Here is a 20511-nt window from a genome sequence, read left to right as displayed (position 1 = left end):
CCTTTTATAAGACACCACTCAAAAGGGATTAGGACCCACCCAACTTCTGTATGACCTAGTTAACTGATAACATCTTCAAGGAAAGAACCTGCTTCCAAACAAGGTCATATTCACCAGTACAGGAGTTAGGATGTCAACATATCTTTTGGGGGGGCACAATTCAATCCATAACAGCGATCAGAGATCTGTAATAAATATTTCAAATTCCATCTCTGTCTTGCACTACGTTCTTTCATGTCTCCTTTATAGTGGCTTTTCTCTGTCTTTTCCTTTATCTCTCTTGCATGATACATTTGGGGGCTTGGAAAGTCTATTCCTGCTATGAAAGATCTTGTATTCCCTTCTATATTGAAGTTCTGTGTTATAACCTAAGGTTCTTAACTGTGTGGGGGTAGGAGAGTAAGAATACACATGCCAGCCTGGACTCCTCTTCCAAAATTCCAATATTTCACCCAATCCTGTTTCCTTTCTTCCTCCTCTCAGGCCCAGGGCAATGGGGGAGAGGGGGTGCTGAAGGTAAATGTTTAGGAGTTAGAAGCAGACTCAGAGACCAAACAGAAAGAATGATGAGGGGGGAAGAGGGTGTGGAAAGGTCCCACGGGTTCCTGCCAGTGTTGCTGGATCAGTGGTAGCTCCATTAGCTGAAACAGGGCAACAGACTGCAGGAATCGTAGTTTGCTCAAACTTTTGCTTGAAATCGTTCTGCAATCTCCATGCTTTTTAATTAGCTACCCCAAGAGACACCTAAAATTATCATTCTGAGTAACTAACCTAAGTCATGGACTGGTGGTACCATTTCCACCACTACTTATAACTTAGCGCCCTAGCTATACAGCATGGTGGCTGAGTTTATGGCTAACAATTTATAGTATTTTCACATCTTAGCTCATGCATGAAGACAAATCTCATTCCATCTGTTTTTCCTGCTGATGGGTCAGTGACGTCCCCACAGCTAATTACAGCAATTACATAGAAAATAATGTGTTTACTTTGAAAAGCCAGATTTGGTTTTTGTGATTGGGTAATTTTGACAGATGCACAACTGTTTCTAAGAGAGTGAAGGACTTGACTCTTTTTCATCCATAAGAAAAAGGCACACGAAATCCTTTTTTGTGCTGACTGTGAAAAATGCTATTGAGGATATTGTCTGTTATATTACCTATTATTTATTTTGGAATTATATTCTATAATTGTCCTCCTGTCTCCCCTATCGATGTCTTTGATGCAGGATAGCTTCCCCTCCACCTATATTTTTCTTTAGCTCAAGGGGAAATTCTAATACATTTCCTTCTTGCTGGGGGCTTAATGCAAACAATGTAACCCAGATGGTAACGGTCTGAGACTCTCTCTGTCTCATGAATGCTTGGAAATAGTTACCTCTTCTACACCTTATCCTGACACCAAGATGCCATTGAGGGCAACTGTGAGGCTGCCAAGCCATTGCCACTGTCCTCTGCTGATGACTGCCACTCCTAAACCCACCCTCTGGGATACAAACACTTCCTTCCCTTGGCTGTAATGACATCACCCTCTGCTGGTTTTCCTCCTGTCTCAGTGATCACTCTGGCAGAGGTTGAATAGGAGTCAGCAAAGGACTTGGAAATAGTGTGACCAATGATATTGAAGAAAACTAGAGGAAAGTGGTGTCATAGAAGCCAAATGATGTGGAGAGGATCAAGTAAAATAAGAATAGTGAAATGGCATTGGATTGGCAATACGGAGATTAAGGAGACTTGGGCAAGAATGGTCTCGTAATGGGGTTGAGGGGCAAGTGGAGACAGCAACTATACATAATTCTTGGGAAGAAGAGCAGAGAAATGGTTACCAGCTAGAAAAGAATATAAGGTCGAGCGAAATTTTTGGTTTTGTTTTTTAAGATGGGATATTCTAGAGAATATTTGCATCCAGGTGGAACTAACGCTATATATAGAGAAGAGATACTTGTAGAAGCAACTCCTTGAGCAGGCCGAAGAGGAAAACAGTGATACTTCATCTGCTTTAGCAGGTAACAAAGCAGAGAGCAAGAGTACAAACGCAGAGAGTCTGGGAAATGTGGTGGTTAGATGATGTGTTCCCACCTGGTTGCTTCTATTTTCTCAATAAAATATGAACAAGGTCATCAGCAGAGAGTGAAGATAGGGGAAGGGGTTGGGGCTTTCAGGAGAGAGATGTATGAAATCATCACTGTGGAGAGTGAGAAAAGGACAACCTAGAAGTGCAGTAGGAAGTGCCCCACTCACTGCCCAGTTGAGCTCTGTGGTCCCAAGTTTAAAATGCTAGGTAGTGATAATAGAAATCATGGGCATAAAGCACTTAGCCCTGACCTGGTTCCTACCGCACATTCAGTAAAGGTGAGCTATTATTATTTTGCTACAGAATATTTCTATATTGTTTGCTCAGATGAGATCCACTCCTGTTCCCCCCACCTCCAGAAAAAAAATCTTGGTGAAGTTGCTTTTCTGACATTGTAAATTCATTAAACACAGAAATTGTTTCCAAAAAGTAAGATCAAATTCAAAAGTCTTGAAAATATTGACCCAATGGCCTAAGAAATTCTTCCTCAACACCACAATTCAAAGGCATTACTTCTTCTTCGGTCTTCCTTATTCATCGTCCAGCTTTGGCATGCATATGAGGTGATTGAAAACACCATGGCTTGGGTCAGGTGCACCTTAGTCCTCAAGGTGACATCCTTGCTTTCCAACCCTTTAAAGAGGCCTTTTGCAGCTGATTTGCCCGATGAAATGGGTCTTTTGATTTCTTGACTGCTGCGTCCATGGGTGTTGATTGTGGAACTAAGTAAAATAAAATCCTTGACAACCTCAGTCTCCTCTCCCTTTATCCTGATGTTGCTCATCGATCCAGTTGTGAGGATTTTTGTTTATGTTGAGGTGTGATCCATACAGAAGGCTGTGGTCTTTGATCTTCATCATTAAGTGCTTCAAGTCCTCTTCACTTTCAGCAAGCAACGTTGTGTCATCTGCATAATGAATACAGGTTGTAAATGAGTCCTTCTCCAATCCTGATGCCCCATTCTTCATATAGTCCAGCTTCTCGAATTATTTTCTCAGCATACAGATTGAATAGGTATGGTGATAGGATGCAACCCAGACGTAGACCTTTCTTGACTTTAAACTGTGCAGTATTCCCTTGTTCTATTTGAAGACTGCCTCTTGATCCATATACAGATTCCTCATGAGCACAATTAACTGTTCTAGAGTTTCCATTCTCTGCAATGTTATCCATAATTTGGTACGATCCATAAAGTTGAATGCATTAGCATAGTCAATAAAACACAGGTAAACATCTTTCTGGTATTCTCTGCTTTTAGCCAGGATCCACCTGACATCAGCAATGATATCCCTGGTTCCCCATCCTCTTCTGAATTCAGCTTGAATTTCTGGCAGTTCCCTGTCAATATACTGCTGCAGCCACTTTTGAATGATCTTCAGTGAAATTTTGCTTGTGTGTGAAATTAATGATATTGTTTGGTAATTTCCACATTTGGTTGGATCACCTTTCTTGGGAATAGGCATAAATATGGATCTCTTCCAGTTGGTTGGCCCAGCAGCTGTCTTCCAAATTTATTGGCATAGACAAGTGATCACTTCCAGCACTGCCTCCACTTGTTGAAACATCTCAATTGGTATTCTGTCAATTCCTGGAGCCTTGTTCTTTGCCAATGCCCTCAGTGCATTGTCTCTATAGATTTGCCTATTCTGCACATTTCACATAAATGAAATCATACAATATGTGGTTTTTTGTCATTGACTCCTTTCACTTAGCATAATGTTTTCAAAGTTCATCCGTGTTGTAGCATGTGTTAGTACTTCATTTGCCAAACAATATTTCAGTGTATGGATACATTACATTTTACCCATTCATCTGTTGATAGACATTTGTTTCCACTTTTTTGCTATTATGAATAATGCTATCCTATAGAAGTTTTTTTTTTTTTATAGGGTAGCTATGAGTTGGAATTGATTTGAGTGCACTGGGTTTTTATTGGGTTATTATGAACATTCGCATACAAGTTTTTGTTGAGGACATATGAAATGGAACATCTGGGTCATAAGGTAACTCTATATCAAATCACTTGAGGAACTGCCAGGATTTAAGTGTTAAAAAGCAAAGATGTCACCGTGAAGACTAAGGTGCACCTGACCCAAGCCATGGTGTTTTCAATCGCCTCATATGCATGCAAAGCTGGACAATGAATAAGAAAGACCAAAGAAGTGATGCCTTTGAACTGTGGTGTTGAGAAATAATATTGAACACACCGTGGACTGCCAAAAGAACCAACAAATCTGTCTTGGAAGAAGTACAATCAGAATGCTCCTTAGAAGCAAGGATAGCAAGACCGTCTCACATACTTTGGACATGTTATCAGGAGGGACCAGCCCCTGGAGAAGGACATCATGCTTGGTAAAGTAGGGGGTCAGAGAAGAAGAGGAAGACGCTCAATGAGATGGATCGACACAGTGGCTGCAACAACAGGCTTAAGCGTAACAACGATTGTGAGGATGGTGTAGGACCTGGCAGTGTTTCGTTCTGTTGTACATAGGGTCACTATGAGTCAGAACTGACTCAATGGCACCCAGCGATGACAATAACAACAACAACCAGCACTGTACAAGGGTTTTTATTACTTCACATCTTCCCTAACATTTGTTATTATCTGATTTTTTAATGCTAGCCATCCTAGTGGATATGAAGTGGTATCTCACTGAGGTTTTGATTTGCATTTCCCTAATGACTAATGATGTGGAGCTTATTTTTATGGCCATTTTTAATCTTCTTTAGAGAATATTCTATTAGGTCCTTTGCCATTTTTTAATTCGGTTGTCTTTTATTATTGAGTTGTAAGAGCTCCTTATATATTCTGTATACAGAATATATACGCATATATTCTTGCTTTTGTCATGTTGTGCCGACTTCCCCCATAATATGTATTGACTTCCACTTCACCAATATTAACTTGTTTCTTCTAATTGGTAATTTTCCCTCCCTCCACCTCCTGTCCTAGTAACCATCAAAGAATTTTTTTTCTTTTTCTTTTTTCCTAGTGTAAACCTTTTGTTGTTACGTTATAATAGTGGTCTCGTAGCCTCATACAATATTTGTCCTTTTCTGATGGACTTATTTCACTCAGCATAATGTCATCCAAATTCATCCACGTTGTGACATGTCTCACAGATTAATCATTATTCTTTATTTTTGTGTAGTATTCCATCGTGTGTATGTGCCACAGTTTCTGAATCCATTCATCTGTTGATGGCCACTTAGGTTGTGTTCATCTTTTTGCTATTGCAAATAATGCTGCAATGAACATGGGTGTGCATGTCTATTCACGTCATGGCCCTTATTTTTTTTAGAGTCAGACCTAGGAATAGGATTGCTGAATCCCAAGGTATTTCTATTTCTAGCTTTTTGAGGAAGCACCATACCATTTTCCACATTGGTTATATCATTTTACATTCCCACCAACAGTGTATAAGAGTCCAGTCTCCCCACAACCTCACTAACATTTGTTATGTTCTTTTTTTTTTTGATTAGTGCCAGTAATGTCAAGGTGAGATGGTATTTCATTGTGATTTGCATTTTTTTAATAGCTAGTGATATGAGCATTTCCTCACACTTTTGTTAGACACCTGAATGTCTTCTTTAGTGAGCTATCTGTTCATATCCTTTGCCCATTTCTTAATTAGATTGTTTGTCTTTTTATTGTTGAGAATGTTGAAGTTTCCTATAAAATTTAGAGACTAGTCTCTTGTCAGATATGCCAAAAAATTTTTCCCAGTCTGTAGGTTCTCTTTTGGCTCTTTTGGAGAAGTTTTTTGTTGAGCATAGTGTCTAATTTTTAGGAGGTCCCATTTATCTAGTTAACCTTTATGTTGTGTGTACAATTATAGTTACGTTTGGTACTCTATTTACACCATATATTAGGACCTCTAGCATTGTCCCTAATTTTTTTCTCCATGATTTTTAGTGTTTTAGGTTTTGTATTTAGGTCTTTGACCCCTTTTTTACTTAGTTTTTGTGTATGGTGTGAGGTATAGGTCCTGTTTCATGTTGTTGTTGTTAGGTGCTGTCGAGTTGGTTCCGACTCGTAGCAACCCTATGCAAAACAGAACGAAACACTGCCTGGTACTGCGCCATCCTTACAATCGTTGTTATGCTTGAGCTCATTGTTGCAGCCACTGTGTCAATCCAACTCGTTGAGGGTCTTCTTCTTTTCCACTGACCCTGCATTCTGCCAAGCATGATGTCCTTCTCCAGGGACTGATCCCTCCTGACAACATGTCCAAAGTATGTAAGACGCAGTCTCACCATCCTTGCCTCTAAGGAGCATTCTGGCCGCACTTCTTCCAAGACAGATTTGTTCGTTCTTTTGGCAGTCCGTGGTATATTCAATATTCTTCACCAACACCACAATTCAAAGGCATCAATTCTTCTTCGGTCTTCCTTATTCATTGTTCAGCTTTCACATGCATATGATGCAATTGAAAATACCATGGCTTGGGTCAGGCGCACCTTAGTCTTCAGGGTGACATCTTTACTCAACACTTTGAAGAGGTCCTTTGCAGCAGATTTGCCCAATGCAATGTGTCTTTTGATTTCTTGACTACTGCTTCCATGGCTGTTGATTGTGGATCCAAGTCAAATGAAATCCTTGACAACTTCAATCTTTTCTCCGTTTATCATGATGTTGCTCATTGGTCCAGTTGTGAGGATTTTTGTTTTCTTTATGTTGAGGTGTAATCCATACTGAAGGCTGTGGTCTTTGAACTTCATTAGTAAGTGCTTCAAGTCCTCTTCACTTTCAGCAAGCAAGGTTGTGTCATCTGCATAATGCAGGTTGTTAACGAGTCTTCCTCCAATCCTGATGCCCCATTGTTCTTCATATAGTCCAGCTTCTTGTATTATTTGTTCAGCATACAGATTAAATAGGTATGGTGAAAGAATACAACCCTGACGCACACCTTTCCTGACTTTAAACCAATCAGTATCCCCTTGTTCTGTATCTACCGTAGAAAAGCAAAGATGTCACTTTGAGGACTAAGGTGCGCCTGACCCAAGCCATGGAATTTTCAATCGCCTCATATGCATGTGAAAGCTGGACAATGAATGAGGAAGACCGAAAAAGAACTGATGCCTTTGAATTATTGTATTGGCAAATAATATTGAATATACCACGGACTGCCAGAAGAATGAAAAAATCTGCCTTGGAAGAAGTACAGCTAGAATGCTCTTTAGAAGCAAGGATGGGCCCAGTCCCTGGAGAAGGACATCATGCTTGGTAAAATAGAGGGTCAGCAAAAAAGAGGAAGACCTTCAATGAGATGGACCGACACAGTGGTTGCAAAAATGTGCTCAAACATAGCAAGGATTGTTAGGATGGCATAGGATCAAGCCGTGTTTCATTCTGTTGCACATGGGGTTGCTATGAGTGGCAGCCAACTGGACAGCACCTACCACCACCACCACCTTAGAATTAAACCAACGCTCCCAAATTGCACTGCACAAGGTCTTAACTGTGTTTATTTGTATAAATCCATGGTTGTAAAACAAAGACTTTAGAAGTCTGGGAAGATGTAAAATTACAGAGAACATCCTCTTCAATTAGTGTTTTTCAGAGCTTTGAAAATTGATTTTCATAATTATTACTTTATAAATCTGTGATAAGTTAATATTTAAATGCCACTGAGGAAGTAAAATATAAATCAGGTACTTTGATTTTTCATAACTTTATTTAAATGTCATATATTTCATTTTATTTATTCTTTGACTTATTCCTGCTTCATTCTAAAGTGGGTTTAAGTCCACTTACAAAGACAGGAAGAATGGAAAACTGGACAGTTATAAACAGGTTTATATGATTAAAAAGGTAACAGTTTCTCAGGAGTAATGCAACTGTTCTTGGTGCTAAAACCAGTTAGGCATTTATCTGAGGATCCTTATAAGTAGAAGCTGTGATATAGTAAACACCTGTGACAACATCCCTATAAGACAGACTAGTGATGAGTGTCATTTTTGCTGTTCCCTTCCCTGTGTGTCAGCACAGGCTGATGACATCGCTCCAAAACACGATTCAGCAAAACCAGTTCTCAAGAATGTGGGAGGCCAGCAGGGGCTAACTGAAACGCAGTACACGTTCTCTGGCGCAGGACCGGGCAGTGTTTCGTTCTGTTGTGCACAGGGTCGCTATGAGTCGGAGCCAACTCGACGGCACCTAACACCACCACCACATTCTCACTTCCTTTGCTGATTCAATTTGATCCAGGAGTGGACTTTGGAATATTAAAATCGATCTATTGGCAAATATTGGGCAGCAATGAACACATGGCTCGGAAAATGAATACTGTGGGCTCAGATGCCTAATTTTGCAAATGAGTAGCGACTGAATCCAGAAGGGTCCCTGCTGCCAGGCATTGACCTTCTAGTTTCCGGTTCTTGTAGTCGTCTGGGAGATCCACAGGGAGAAGTCAGGGTGTTGGGGAGGTTGGGCTATGGCTACTTGCCAGAGTATGAAAGTATTTTAATAATTTAACAACTGGTGTGGATACAATACTGTATACCTGTTGGATGTCAGTCCTGTCTATCTTCAGTACTTAACCACATTACAAAAAGCCAGAGAATGCTTATTTGATTTGAAGCTTTTTAAACTCGTTTTATGAACTCCACTGCTAGTTTCATGGTGAGAGTTGTGATGCCTTGTTTGTAAGGTAGACAATGAACAATTTTAAATTTGGTTAATTCTTGTCTTTCTTTAAGACTCTTGTAGGATACTGTCACCATGGTTTATTGAAGAGCTGTGATGTGCACGAGACAGTTAATGGACCTCTGCCCTGCCATGTGGCCTCTGGCGTCTGCGGAGACACAATGTCCTAAATCTGTTGATTTCTAATGTGTCCTCCTACTGGCCACATTGATCTGGTCCCACTCTCCTGGGTGACGGTTAGGATAGGGAGTATAATCCAAGCCACAGACTACTCGAACACAGGGCACTAAAAGAGGACAGGCCCACCTTCTCAGGATCCTGGGTTTCCATTCAGACAGCAATCGTCTTCAGGCTAGAGTGAGATTCAGCTTCATTTAAATGAAAACCCAAAATACCAGATGGCTAAACATTTGGGGTTTCTTCCCTCACACATAACAAGTCCAGGAACAGGCAGTCCAAGGCCCCAGGCTTCTCTATCATTTTGCCCCACCCGCTGCAGCATAGCCATATGGCATGGTCAACTCACGACCAAAGATGGCTGTTGGACTTCCAGCATCTTATCTGCATTCCACAGAGCAGGAAGAAAGAAGAAAGAAAAGCAACCTTTCCCACCTGAGTCAGCTTCCTTTAAGCACTCTTTTTAGAAAACCCACCTAACACTTCTGCCTTTGTATCACTGACCACATCTAGTAAGAAAAGCTGGGAAAGGTAGTACAAACAGCCTTTAGCTGGGCATACTGCAACCAAGAATAAAATGGGGACTCTGTCTTACTCAGAAAGCAGAGGAGGGTGGATATTAGGTAGCAACTAGCAATCTCTGCCACAAATTCCAGAGAATAGCAACACAACCAAGAACAGCAACTACATGATTTATTACCTACACCAACCTAATCCAAGTCAGGGGTGAACCAAAAGTTGTGCAGCACCAGGTGCACTCTCTAGTACAAGAAGGTACAAATTAACTTTTTTATACAAAAGTCAAATCTTTCTTTCATGACTTTACCCTCTGACTTGGCACTAACCTCCCAAGACACCCTATAAAGAGGAACAAACTAGGCCACATTTGGTTCTACCTCTAACTGCTGTTTACTTAATTCATTGGTAGTTTGTCTTGTCATAATTCCCTTATATAAGGGGGGAAACCCACTTCCTGGGCAATCAGGAGTGAAGAAGTATCTACAGACTAGCCCTGACCAAGCCCCAAACTCTATGTGGTTAAATGTCCACTGTGCTCTTGGCCTACCTTACTTTTGTTGTCATGTGGACGCGGTATTTCCCACAGAAAGCCCTTCCTTTTCTCCCTGTCTTCCTCTTTCTTCTTTCCTTCCTTTCTTCCTTCCTCCACTTCATTTGGAGCCATAGTGGCATAGTGGTTAAGAACTCAGCTGCTAACCAAAAGGTTGGCAGTTCGAATCTATCATCCATCTATCCATCTTTACTAACTTAACTAATTTTCTTTCTACTATCCTTCTGTCCTCCTACAGATTTGTGAAATCCCCCTTACCAGCACTGCCCTCTCAACACCTAATTTTAATATCCAACTATAGGTTCTCTACCAAAGTCAGTCCTACATTCTAAAATCCATCACATTTCTTTTTCCTGTTTCTTTTTCTCTTGATTTTCAGGAAGCTCTGAGCTCAAGAAAATGCATAAAAACATCATAATGCCTTCCCTAAAGCTAAAGCAAGATGTTACAAACCAAATGCTATCAGCAGCTAGTCAGCCAGCTGGTGTTCTAGACAACTGACAATGGCACGTGACACTCAGCCTATGTGTTAGAGAGACAATAGAAAATGCTAAGTGTTATGACAAATTCAAGAACCTGTCCCTCATCTAAGGTAGAGCCATTGCTACAAGCTCCTCTGTTTTTTTAAAGATAAGCTGGAAATTCAGGTTTTTTTTTTCCCCCAAGAGAAGAGAGAGATCTAGATTTTCATGTAAAACATGGCAGTTAGTTTTCCTTTTTAAAAACATTGGGAGGCCTCTATTTGCAACCTTCGATCCATAGCATATATTGGATTATTACATGACCTTGTCACAGCACACTGTAGGCACTCAATAAAGTTTGAATGATGCTACAGCTAAGTCAATGGACTTACTCATGCTTCACTTAGGGAGGAATTTCTGGAGTGTTTCAGAGCTTGGGTAAGGTTAATACTACTTTAGCTATAATGTTGATGAGGGAGACCCAATCTATTTTTTAATAAATTAAAACACTATGGTCTTATAATTACTTATCAACTAAAAAGAAACCCTAGCGGCATAGTGGTTAAGAGCTAAACCTGCAAACCAAAAGGTTGGTAGCTTGAGTCCACCAGGTGTTCCTTGGAAACTCTATGGGGCAGTGCTATAGGGTCACTATGAGTAGGCATCGACTCGACGGCAACGGGTTTGGTTTTTATCAACTAAAACCCTGTGATTTTGAAAAAGTAGCTTAATGCACACTTCAAGAAATTTTAGCAACTTTTTTAAACAACATTAATCACTGAAGCTATATCTGTATTTCACTGGTCCAAGTCTTACACGTCTCACCAGTTGGCCTAACTTGCTTATTCTTCCCCTGTGAAACCACCATTAAAATATAGCATGGCTCAAATTGTGTGTTTAACCTCCATAAAAGAGTAAGAATACTGGAGAAAGAATGTGGAATTTGGAGGCAGACAAACTTGGGTTCAAATCCTGGCTATGCCACTTATTGACGTATGTCCTTGAGCAAGTGATAAACTTCTTGGGGCCTCATTTCCCTCACCTGTAAAACAAGAATAATAAACACTTCACAAAATTGTTATGAAGAGTAAATATATAAAGCACTTTGCCCATTTCCTGGCCTATAGCAGAAGACATGGAATGTTAGTAATGACTCCCTTTGCTTAGTTATGAATTTGTTCAGAATTTTTCTTCTTTTTAACTAAAAGTAGTCCAATTCATATTTATCAAGTATTCATAGTATATTTAGCTCTCCACACAATACTTGGAAATATTAAGAAAATTAAAAATTCCAAGGTCTCAATTTTAAAATGGTCATATAACAGAAACTCGATTACAAAATATACAGGTTGGTTTGTCTCCCTGCCATAAAACAACCTAAAGAAATGTGTAATATCTACAGAATATACATTTCTAAAACTCTGCTGAAGTCCAGGCTTTTAGTACCAAAAGAATTTACACCACCAGTGGGTAAAAAATTTACACACATACACACACATTTACACCCCTGGTGCATAAAGGAGCATCACCCTGAAGAAGGTAATTTTCCCTTCCTAAGTGTCGGACACATTTATACTTCAAGGTTTAATTCAATGACAGATGCCAAGGAGAACCTCACTCATTCATTCGAAACACATGTATTGGACTTTGTTTCAACCAAGATGGTGTAAAAGTGACTGAATTTACTCTGCTGCCTGAAACAACAAAAACATATTAAACAGTTTTTCAAGACATAGTACATCAGGCAAAGAAGAACAGTGATCCCTGAGAGATGGGAAACAAATGAGGTGAGTCCTGTGATTGCCCCATCTTACTGCCTTGAGTTTCCAGGCCATAGCAAGGGGCAAGGGAACACAGGAAGGAAAACACAAGCAGAGCCCAGCAGACTCCCTAATTTGAGTAGCAAAAGCTCAGGGTCAAGGACATCAAGGCAGCTAGAGTATGCAGACAGAATACTGGAGAAGAGAGAGCTTCAAAGAGAAAGAAAGAGTACTCTGGAGGCTCTTTGGTCCACTCAAATATTTAGCAGATTTCTGATCAAGGCGTATGTTTAAGGAAGTATGTGAAGCCTAGGAGGGAACTACCCAAAAGGATTAGGGGGAACAGTACCCAATATTCACACAGGGCCTGGAATAGTGCCTGTTCCTATCAACCAGACTAGAAAACCTCATAATTCATAGAATATTGGGTAGAGTACTCAGAAAGGTCTTGCCTCAGTAGTGGAAAATAATTAGTTGTAGGCTAAACACAGCTCTAGTCCTGCCTAAGAAATCTTAAAGCAAGACTCAAAGGGGTGAAATGGTTTCTAAGTAATTTAACTGTATTCCATAATAAAGCTCAAGGATATTTATAAACTTTCTCCCCAAAAAGGGTTTATAAATATTCTTGAGCTTTATTATGGGATACAGTTAAATTACTTAGGAAACTATTTCACCCCTTTGGGTCTTGCTTTAAGATTTCTTAGGCAGGACTAGAACTTAATCCAACAAGATGAAATTCACAAGGTCTGACAGCCAAGCAAAAATTACCAGGAATGCAGAGATGCAGAAAAATATGACCTATAATGAAAAGCAAAATCAATCTAAAGCAACCCAGAACTGACACAGATGTCAGAATAAACAGATAAGGACATTAAAAGTTGTAACTGTATTCTGTATGTTTAAAAACTTAAGTAGAGGTATGGAAGATATAAAAAAGAACCAAACTGAACTTCTGGAGATGGCGGAGCAATAGAAACTATCTAAAATAGTCAGGATTCAACCAGAGAAGAGAGACCAGTAGGAGAGATATAATCACATACACATAGAAAGAAATCTGTTACCAAAATTGGCTTACACAATTGTGGGGCTGGTTAAGCAATCTCTGCACCCAGTACTGGGACCTGAAGTCCACACGGCAGGAAGTCAGGAAGTGGAAGTCTCGAAGGGAAGATGACAATTAGGCTGGAACCCTACAAACATGAGCTGGAAACCCATAAGGATGGACTGAAACCTATGACTGTTCTTTCTGCCCATGACCTTGGTATAAGGGTGTTTTGCAGACTCCGGAGCTCTTTTTCATGGAGCTAAACACAGATGTGGTTTGCGAGTAAAAAAGAAATAAAAATAAAGCAGAATCCAGGCAATGTTAGAACAATTTTAGGCCCAGTTGCTACTTTATGCCAATGATCTGAAATCAACTACAAAATGGCTGCTTCATGCCTTCTAGCTTCCAAATCTCACTAGAATCTCCCTTGTGTCCCACCCAAACCAGAAGCATACACGAAAGGAAATCCTGGTAAACATGGTTCAGTCTAGCTAAGTTGACACATTATAAAGCCATCACACAGAGAGAAAAAAGGAAAAAATGAACCGAGCATCAGTGAGCCATGGACGAATTCAAGCAGCCTAATAATATGGGTAGTTGGAGTTGCTAAAAGGAAGAAGGGTAGGATAGAAAAAATATTTGAAGAAATAATGAAAAATTGTCCAAATTTAATGAAATTTTTAACAACCCCACAGATCAAAGAAGCTCAGTGGACCTCAAACAAAAGAACCATAATGAAACCTATATCAAGCCACATGATAATCAAATTGCTCAAAACTAGTTTTAAAGGTAAAATCTTAAAAGCAGCCAGAAGGGGAAAAAAAAAGTTACATATGGGGGACAAAGGTAAGGATGACAGCAATTTCTCACTGGGAACAATGCAGACAAGCTGACACTGGAACAATATCTTTAAAGTGCTGAAAGAAAGAAGCCAATCTAGAATTCTAATATGTAACAAAAATAATCTTTAAAAAAATTAAAGTGAAATAAAGACACTATAGACATACAAAAATTGAAATTATCACTAGTTAACTCACACAAGAAATGTTAAAAGAAGCAGTTTAGGCAGAAAGAAAATAATACCAGATGAAAACATGGATCTACACAGAGGAATGAAGAGCCCTGGCAATGGTAACTACCATGGATAAACATACAAGATATTTTTCTTATCATTTAAACCTCTTAAAATATAATTGGCTGTTTTAAACAAAAATAAGAACAAAATAGTAGAAAAGTAAAATGTATGATAACAATAACACAAAGACTGGGAGGGAAGAAATGGATGTATCTGGCCATATCACTTATTATACATAAACCTGTTGTCATCCTGTAGACTCACAGCAAACCTATCGGATGGAGTAGAACTGACCCATATGGTTTCCAAAGAGCAGCTAGGGGATTCCAACTGCTGACCTTTTGGTTAGCAGCCGAGCTTTTAACCACGGTGCCACCAGGGCCCCACTACACATAAAGTGGTACAAAAAATACATGTGCTGAACACATGCTGTGGACAGCCATTGTTGGGCACTAGTTACAATGATTAGAACAACTTAATCCCTTTCCTTGAGGAGTTTATCTCCTCGTCTCTCTCAGGAAGCTTAATCAATTTTTTGCTTGACGTGACTCGCAAAGAAATTGTGGGGTAGGGCATCTTGTTTAAAGTGACCAACTGTCTGTTACCCAGCACAGCCATAATAAAAAATACCATAAGTGGGTACTTTAAGGAACAGAAATTTATTTTTTCATAATTCAAGAAGCTAGAAGTCTGAATTCAGGGCATGGATCTAGGGGGAAAGTCCTTCCTTGTCTGTTTCAGCTTCTAGTAGCTTCTGGCAATCCTTGGCATTCGTGGGCTTGTATATGCATCTGCTGCACGTATCTGTCTTCGTTTGGTATATTTCCCTTGTGTGCATGTGTCTCTGTGTCCACTCTGCTCTTTTTATAAACCACCACTCAGAAGTGATTAGGACCACCTTACTTTGTTATGGGCTCGTTAACATAAAACAAAACTCCCATTTCCAAACAGGGTTCTATTTACAGGTTCAGGGCTTAGTAACACCACATTTCTTTGTGAGGGACAGAACCCAATCCCTAACACCATCTCTTAAATATTTCAGTCCCACGTTGGCAATGGAGAAGATGCAGCTTTGTTTGAAGGTTAAAGAAATGTATGCCTGTAGATAGGCATATTGTTACATATAAGCCACGTCCAGGTCAACTGAGATTACAATCAAGCCCAAATCAGCAGTCCCAATGTTCATTCATAGAAATCCTTACAATTAGTAATATTCAAACACTTTCTAAGCTTGTTTCAATCAAAAGATTTAAATTATTTCCATTTAGACAGATATGATTGCAGGAGCATCTATTTTTAAATGGAGAGTTAAATATAATGCCAGGAACGGATCTGGTAATGTCAAGGTCATGTCTGATTGAGAAATATGCACAATTTAACCTTGGGGGGGGGAAAAAGAATATGCTGCCCAGCATCTCCCTAGAGCAGAAGGATGTATGAGCAGAGATGAGGAGTGGTCAAGGGTGGGCCTTTCTGCCTCAGGTACCTTTCACGCTTGTCCCTTTCCTAAGGTTTAAGTATATATAAATCTCATGACAGCAAAGAGGTTTTATTTCTGTAAATACAGGCACCGGACATGCTCTGTCCCAGTATAATCAGGTTGCATAACTGGACTTCCATTGTTCCAAACCAAATTTGATTATAATGAACCAAAGTGACTGTGGTTGTAAATCCGATTTCACAAGAGCACAGGACTGTAGGAAATGAAGAGAGAAACATATATAGATTCTGCAGGACAATGTGTGATACTCTATCAGCTACCTCAATCTCATATCAGGAATTACTTCCAAGCATTCTCATTGTACAGCTACTGGAAAAGACTTTGGATAAATAAAGCTTCAATTTCTGTACCTGGCACTATACTAAGTGTTTTTTATACATTTTCTGATCCAATAAGTACAAAACTCTGAGATAGGAACATTGTACCCTTTTCAAAGAAGAGAAAACTGAGACTTAGAGAAGTGATGTTCACATAGCTAGTAATGGCCGAACAGGGATATGATCCCAGATCTAAGTCTTAGTCCAGACTCTTTGAATGCTACATCATAATAATCCATTGGATCGAGGTATATTTAAATCATACACTCAGTTATAAGGCACCCCCCTCCCCCCCAGAATCCCACAAGGGAGATTTATTCTCAAGGGTCAGAAAAAATATTCTTGTAGCCCCAGCTTGTGACTGAAACCCAAGGCAGAGCTATTAGGTAAGCTGGTCTGGAACGTAAAATCAAGGAGTGGAGGCCTATGGGGTCAACTCCTCCCCTTGACCCCAAACTCAATTCATAGGACCCACGGGCTGTACAGGAGGTAGGCAACTGAAGAGATGAAAAGGCTCAAGGACACATGAGAGAAAAGGGAGCAGGAGGCTGGCTGGGTCTGCCTTGTCACTCCTAGTCACTTGAGAAAAGAGAAGAAAAAGTGAGACATATCCATGTGCATGACCTTTTTATTTTTAAATTTTTATTGTGCTTTAAGTGAAAGTTTACATATCAAGTCAGTATCTCATCCAAAAATTTATACACACCTTGCTATATACTCCTAATTGCTCTCCCCCTAATGAGACAGCATACTCCTTTCCTCCACGCTGTCTTTTCGTTTCCATTCCACCAGCTTCTGACCCCCTCTGCCCTCTCATCTCCCCTCCAGATAGGAGATGCCAACATAGCCTCATGTGTCTAACTGATCCAAGAGCTCATTCCTCACCAGTATCATTTTGTATCCCACCGTCCAGTCCAACCCCTGTTTGAAAAGTTGGCTTTGGGAACAGTTCCTATCTTGGGCTAACAGAAGGTCTGGGGACCATGACCACCAGGGTCCTTCTAGTCTCGTCAGAGTATTAAGTCTGGTCTTTTTATTAGAATTTGGGGTGTACATGCCACTGCTCTTCTGCTCCCTCAGGGGTTCTCTGTTGTGTTCCCTGTCAGGGCAGTCATCAGTTGTAGCCAGGCGCCATCTAGTTCTTCTGGTCTCAGGCTGATGCAGTCTCTGGTTTATGTGGCCCTTTCTGTGGGTTGAGACCATTGATGCATCTTAGATGGCTGCTTGCTAGCATTTAAGACCCCAGATGCCACTCTCCAAAGTGGGATGCAGAATGTTTTCTTAATAGATTTTATTATGCCAATTGACTTAGATGTCCCCTGAAACCACGGTCCTTTGAAAAGCAGACATCAAGACAGGATGAGATGTGAAAGAGACCTACTGGGGAAAATACCTGTGAGGGAAAGAGGAGGGAGCCAGGCACGGTGACCCTGTGAAAGGGAGAGGGAAAGAAGAAGGTTGACTAAGAATTTCAGACTGCAGCACAAACGTGAGAAAGTTCAAGCAGGCCAACAGCAAGTCCTTGAGATAAAGTCACGCATCAGAGAAGTCCCACATCTCTCAGGAACAGGCCTGCATTTGTATCCTTCTTGCTTTCAGTCACTGCCCGGGAGCAGCCTGTGGGAAGTGCGGCCTCAGCAGGACACAGCATTAAATTCCAAGTATAGCAGCTGAAGCTGTCAGTCAATTACAGGAGCTGAAGCAGGAGATTTGAGTGGCACATTTTCATGTTATGGATGGATGAGGACCCCAGGTTCTAACCAGCTAGCACGTTCATTAGCAGATGTAAGAAACAGCTGCACAGAACCCACATCATGGTCACTGTAAGCCAACTGCGAGGGACGTAGTGTACTACATCACAGTGTCCCCTTTGTGAGGGTCCAAGAAAAGCATCTCTCATGGCTCAGAGCCGGGCAAAGCTATTCATCCTGCCTAACTGGTATGTTTTTATCTTGTAGGCATATGGATTTTCTAGATTATTTTCCTTTAACCGCTCTGAAGTTCAGAGGCAGATCTGGAGTCTATCTCTCGTTTTTGAGGCTTTTCTTTTTAAACTATTCTTTTATCTTTCCTGATTCCTTCAGTCAATAGTACTATTCTCTGCAAGTGATCTAAACTTTCTGAAATAAGAAATAATCTTCTTAAACTAGCCTGGTACCATTTAGAACCCAAAATATCAGATTTTAAATGCTTTAGTTTGTTCTTTTTATAATAATTTTATATTCATATTTATTATAATTTCATACGTAGTTCAAATCCGTTCACTGTAAACTGGCGCTAATAGAAACAGAATGAGAGCTACATATAAGTTTTCAAAGAGTAAAAAGAAACAGGTGAAAGGAAGACAATTTAATTCTTCGGAAGGTCATCTCATTTGTACTAGCCACACTCCAAGTGCTCACTGGCCACACGTGGCTACTGGCTTCAATGTCGGACAGTGCAGGTCTGAACACAAAGGCTATGAGGGACCACAGACCCAGAACAGCCTTTACGATGTAATCACAATTGTGTCTAACCTGGATGTATAATTGGTTTTGGTGGAACATTTCTGAACTTCCGGGGTTTTCTGATGTAAACACTAGCCCTAAGAAAGGATGAATTCTCCTGACATGGATAACAACTGTGAGAACTCTAGAATTTTGGGATTTTTTAAAAAAACTTCTCTGTTTGTTATTTTTCTTCACTAGATCACCTTTGGCTCCTACTAAGAATATAATGCAAAATGCTTATGAATATCTAGTATGAAAAAATAGAGAAGCACTTAATTCTGCACGTCATCTAGAGTAGTATCAGAAATCACTCTCAGACTCACGTGAAGGTGAGAGACCAAGGAGCAGAGACAGAGCAATCATGATCAACACATGGACAACAAAAAACTTCTGACTTTCCTTGTTTTGGAACCACCTCTAGAACCTTATACCTTAGTTTGGATAAGAAAAGTGTTTTTCATTTAAATCAGGACCAGACGACCAAAAATGTACCTAGATTAGTGAGAGTTATGAGTCTGGTTTTTTAAGGCAGGTTATTTAGCCTAGCGAAGCCTCCGTTTCCACATCTGGTAAATGGAGTTAAAACATCTACTTCACAGAACAGCTATGAAGATGAATATTATAAACAAGCCCTGTAACAGGCAAATACTAAGCACAGTAAATGGCACATATCATCACTGCAAACACAAAAGACTACCAGATCCAGGTATGTTTAACCTGGAGCCTGCAGATCCCTTGGCCCATGGGTGAAACGTGAGGGGGATTCCTAAAGCTGGATGGGAAAAAAAATTACCTCTGCATTTTCATTAGCCTCTAAGTAAAATTTAACATTTCTTTCCATTACGAACGTAAGCAACATCACAGTAGTATTAGAAAAACCCCTCACTTTGCACCAATAAAAGTCACAGATATTTTATATTACATTTCTGGTGCAGACATCTCAAATTATCTTTCATGTTTATCACCTTTTTGATATTAGTTTTTAGACCTGCTATATCTTACTAATGCATTAATAAAGCACTTATTGTGATATGATAGATGTGTTGTTTTTAATTTCAATATAATTGGTTTCCTTTATAAACCTGTTATTTTATTCACTTAAAAACATTCACAGAAAGGGGTTCATAGTCTTCACAATACTGCTAGGCAAAAAAAAAAAAAAAATTTAAGAATCTTTAAATTTCAGTCTATTTCTTTGCTTCCAGAAAGCTAACCAAGTTTGATAGTTGAGTACCTGCCTAGGTGAGCCCATTCCTAAAGTCTGGGTTTGTTTCTTCTCAGTTGGAGCACATTTGACTTGAGATGAAGACACCTCAGTATCAGTACCTGTCTCTTTATCAATTAACCTATTTCCTGAGGTCACCTTCTAGATATACCTGACACCTAACCAGTTCAAGGCTCTGTGTTCAAGCATATAAGGAACACAAGATTAGGCGACAGGCTAGTTTTCTGGTATGATTCAGTTGAGACAGGCCTGACCCCCACCAGCTGGCAGTGGTTCTCAAGCTTGATCCCTGATCAGGGGCATCAACTTCACCTGGTGGCTTGTCAGCACTGCGGCATCAACTTCACCTGGTGGCTTGTTAGAACTGCAGCATCAGCCTCACCTGGCTTGTTAGAACTGCGGTATCAACCTCATCTGGTGGCTTGTTAGCACTGCGGCATCAACCTCACCTGGCTTGTTAGAACTGCGGCATCAACCTCACCCTGGTGGCTTGTTAGCGCTGCAGCATCAACCTCACCTGGTGGCTTGTTAGCGCTGCAGCATCAACCTCACCTGGCTTGTTAGAACTGCGGCATCAACCTCACTTGGTGGCTTGTTAGAACTGCGGCATCAACCTCACCTGGTGGCTTGTTAGAACTGCGGCATCAACCTCACCTGGTGGCTTGTTAGT

Source organism: Elephas maximus, chromosome 27 (genome assembly GCF_024166365.1).
Source record: "Elephas maximus indicus isolate mEleMax1 chromosome 27, mEleMax1 primary haplotype, whole genome shotgun sequence".
Taxonomy (NCBI): domain Eukaryota; kingdom Metazoa; phylum Chordata; class Mammalia; order Proboscidea; family Elephantidae; genus Elephas; species Elephas maximus.
Note: the sequence above shows the minus strand (reverse complement) of the source record.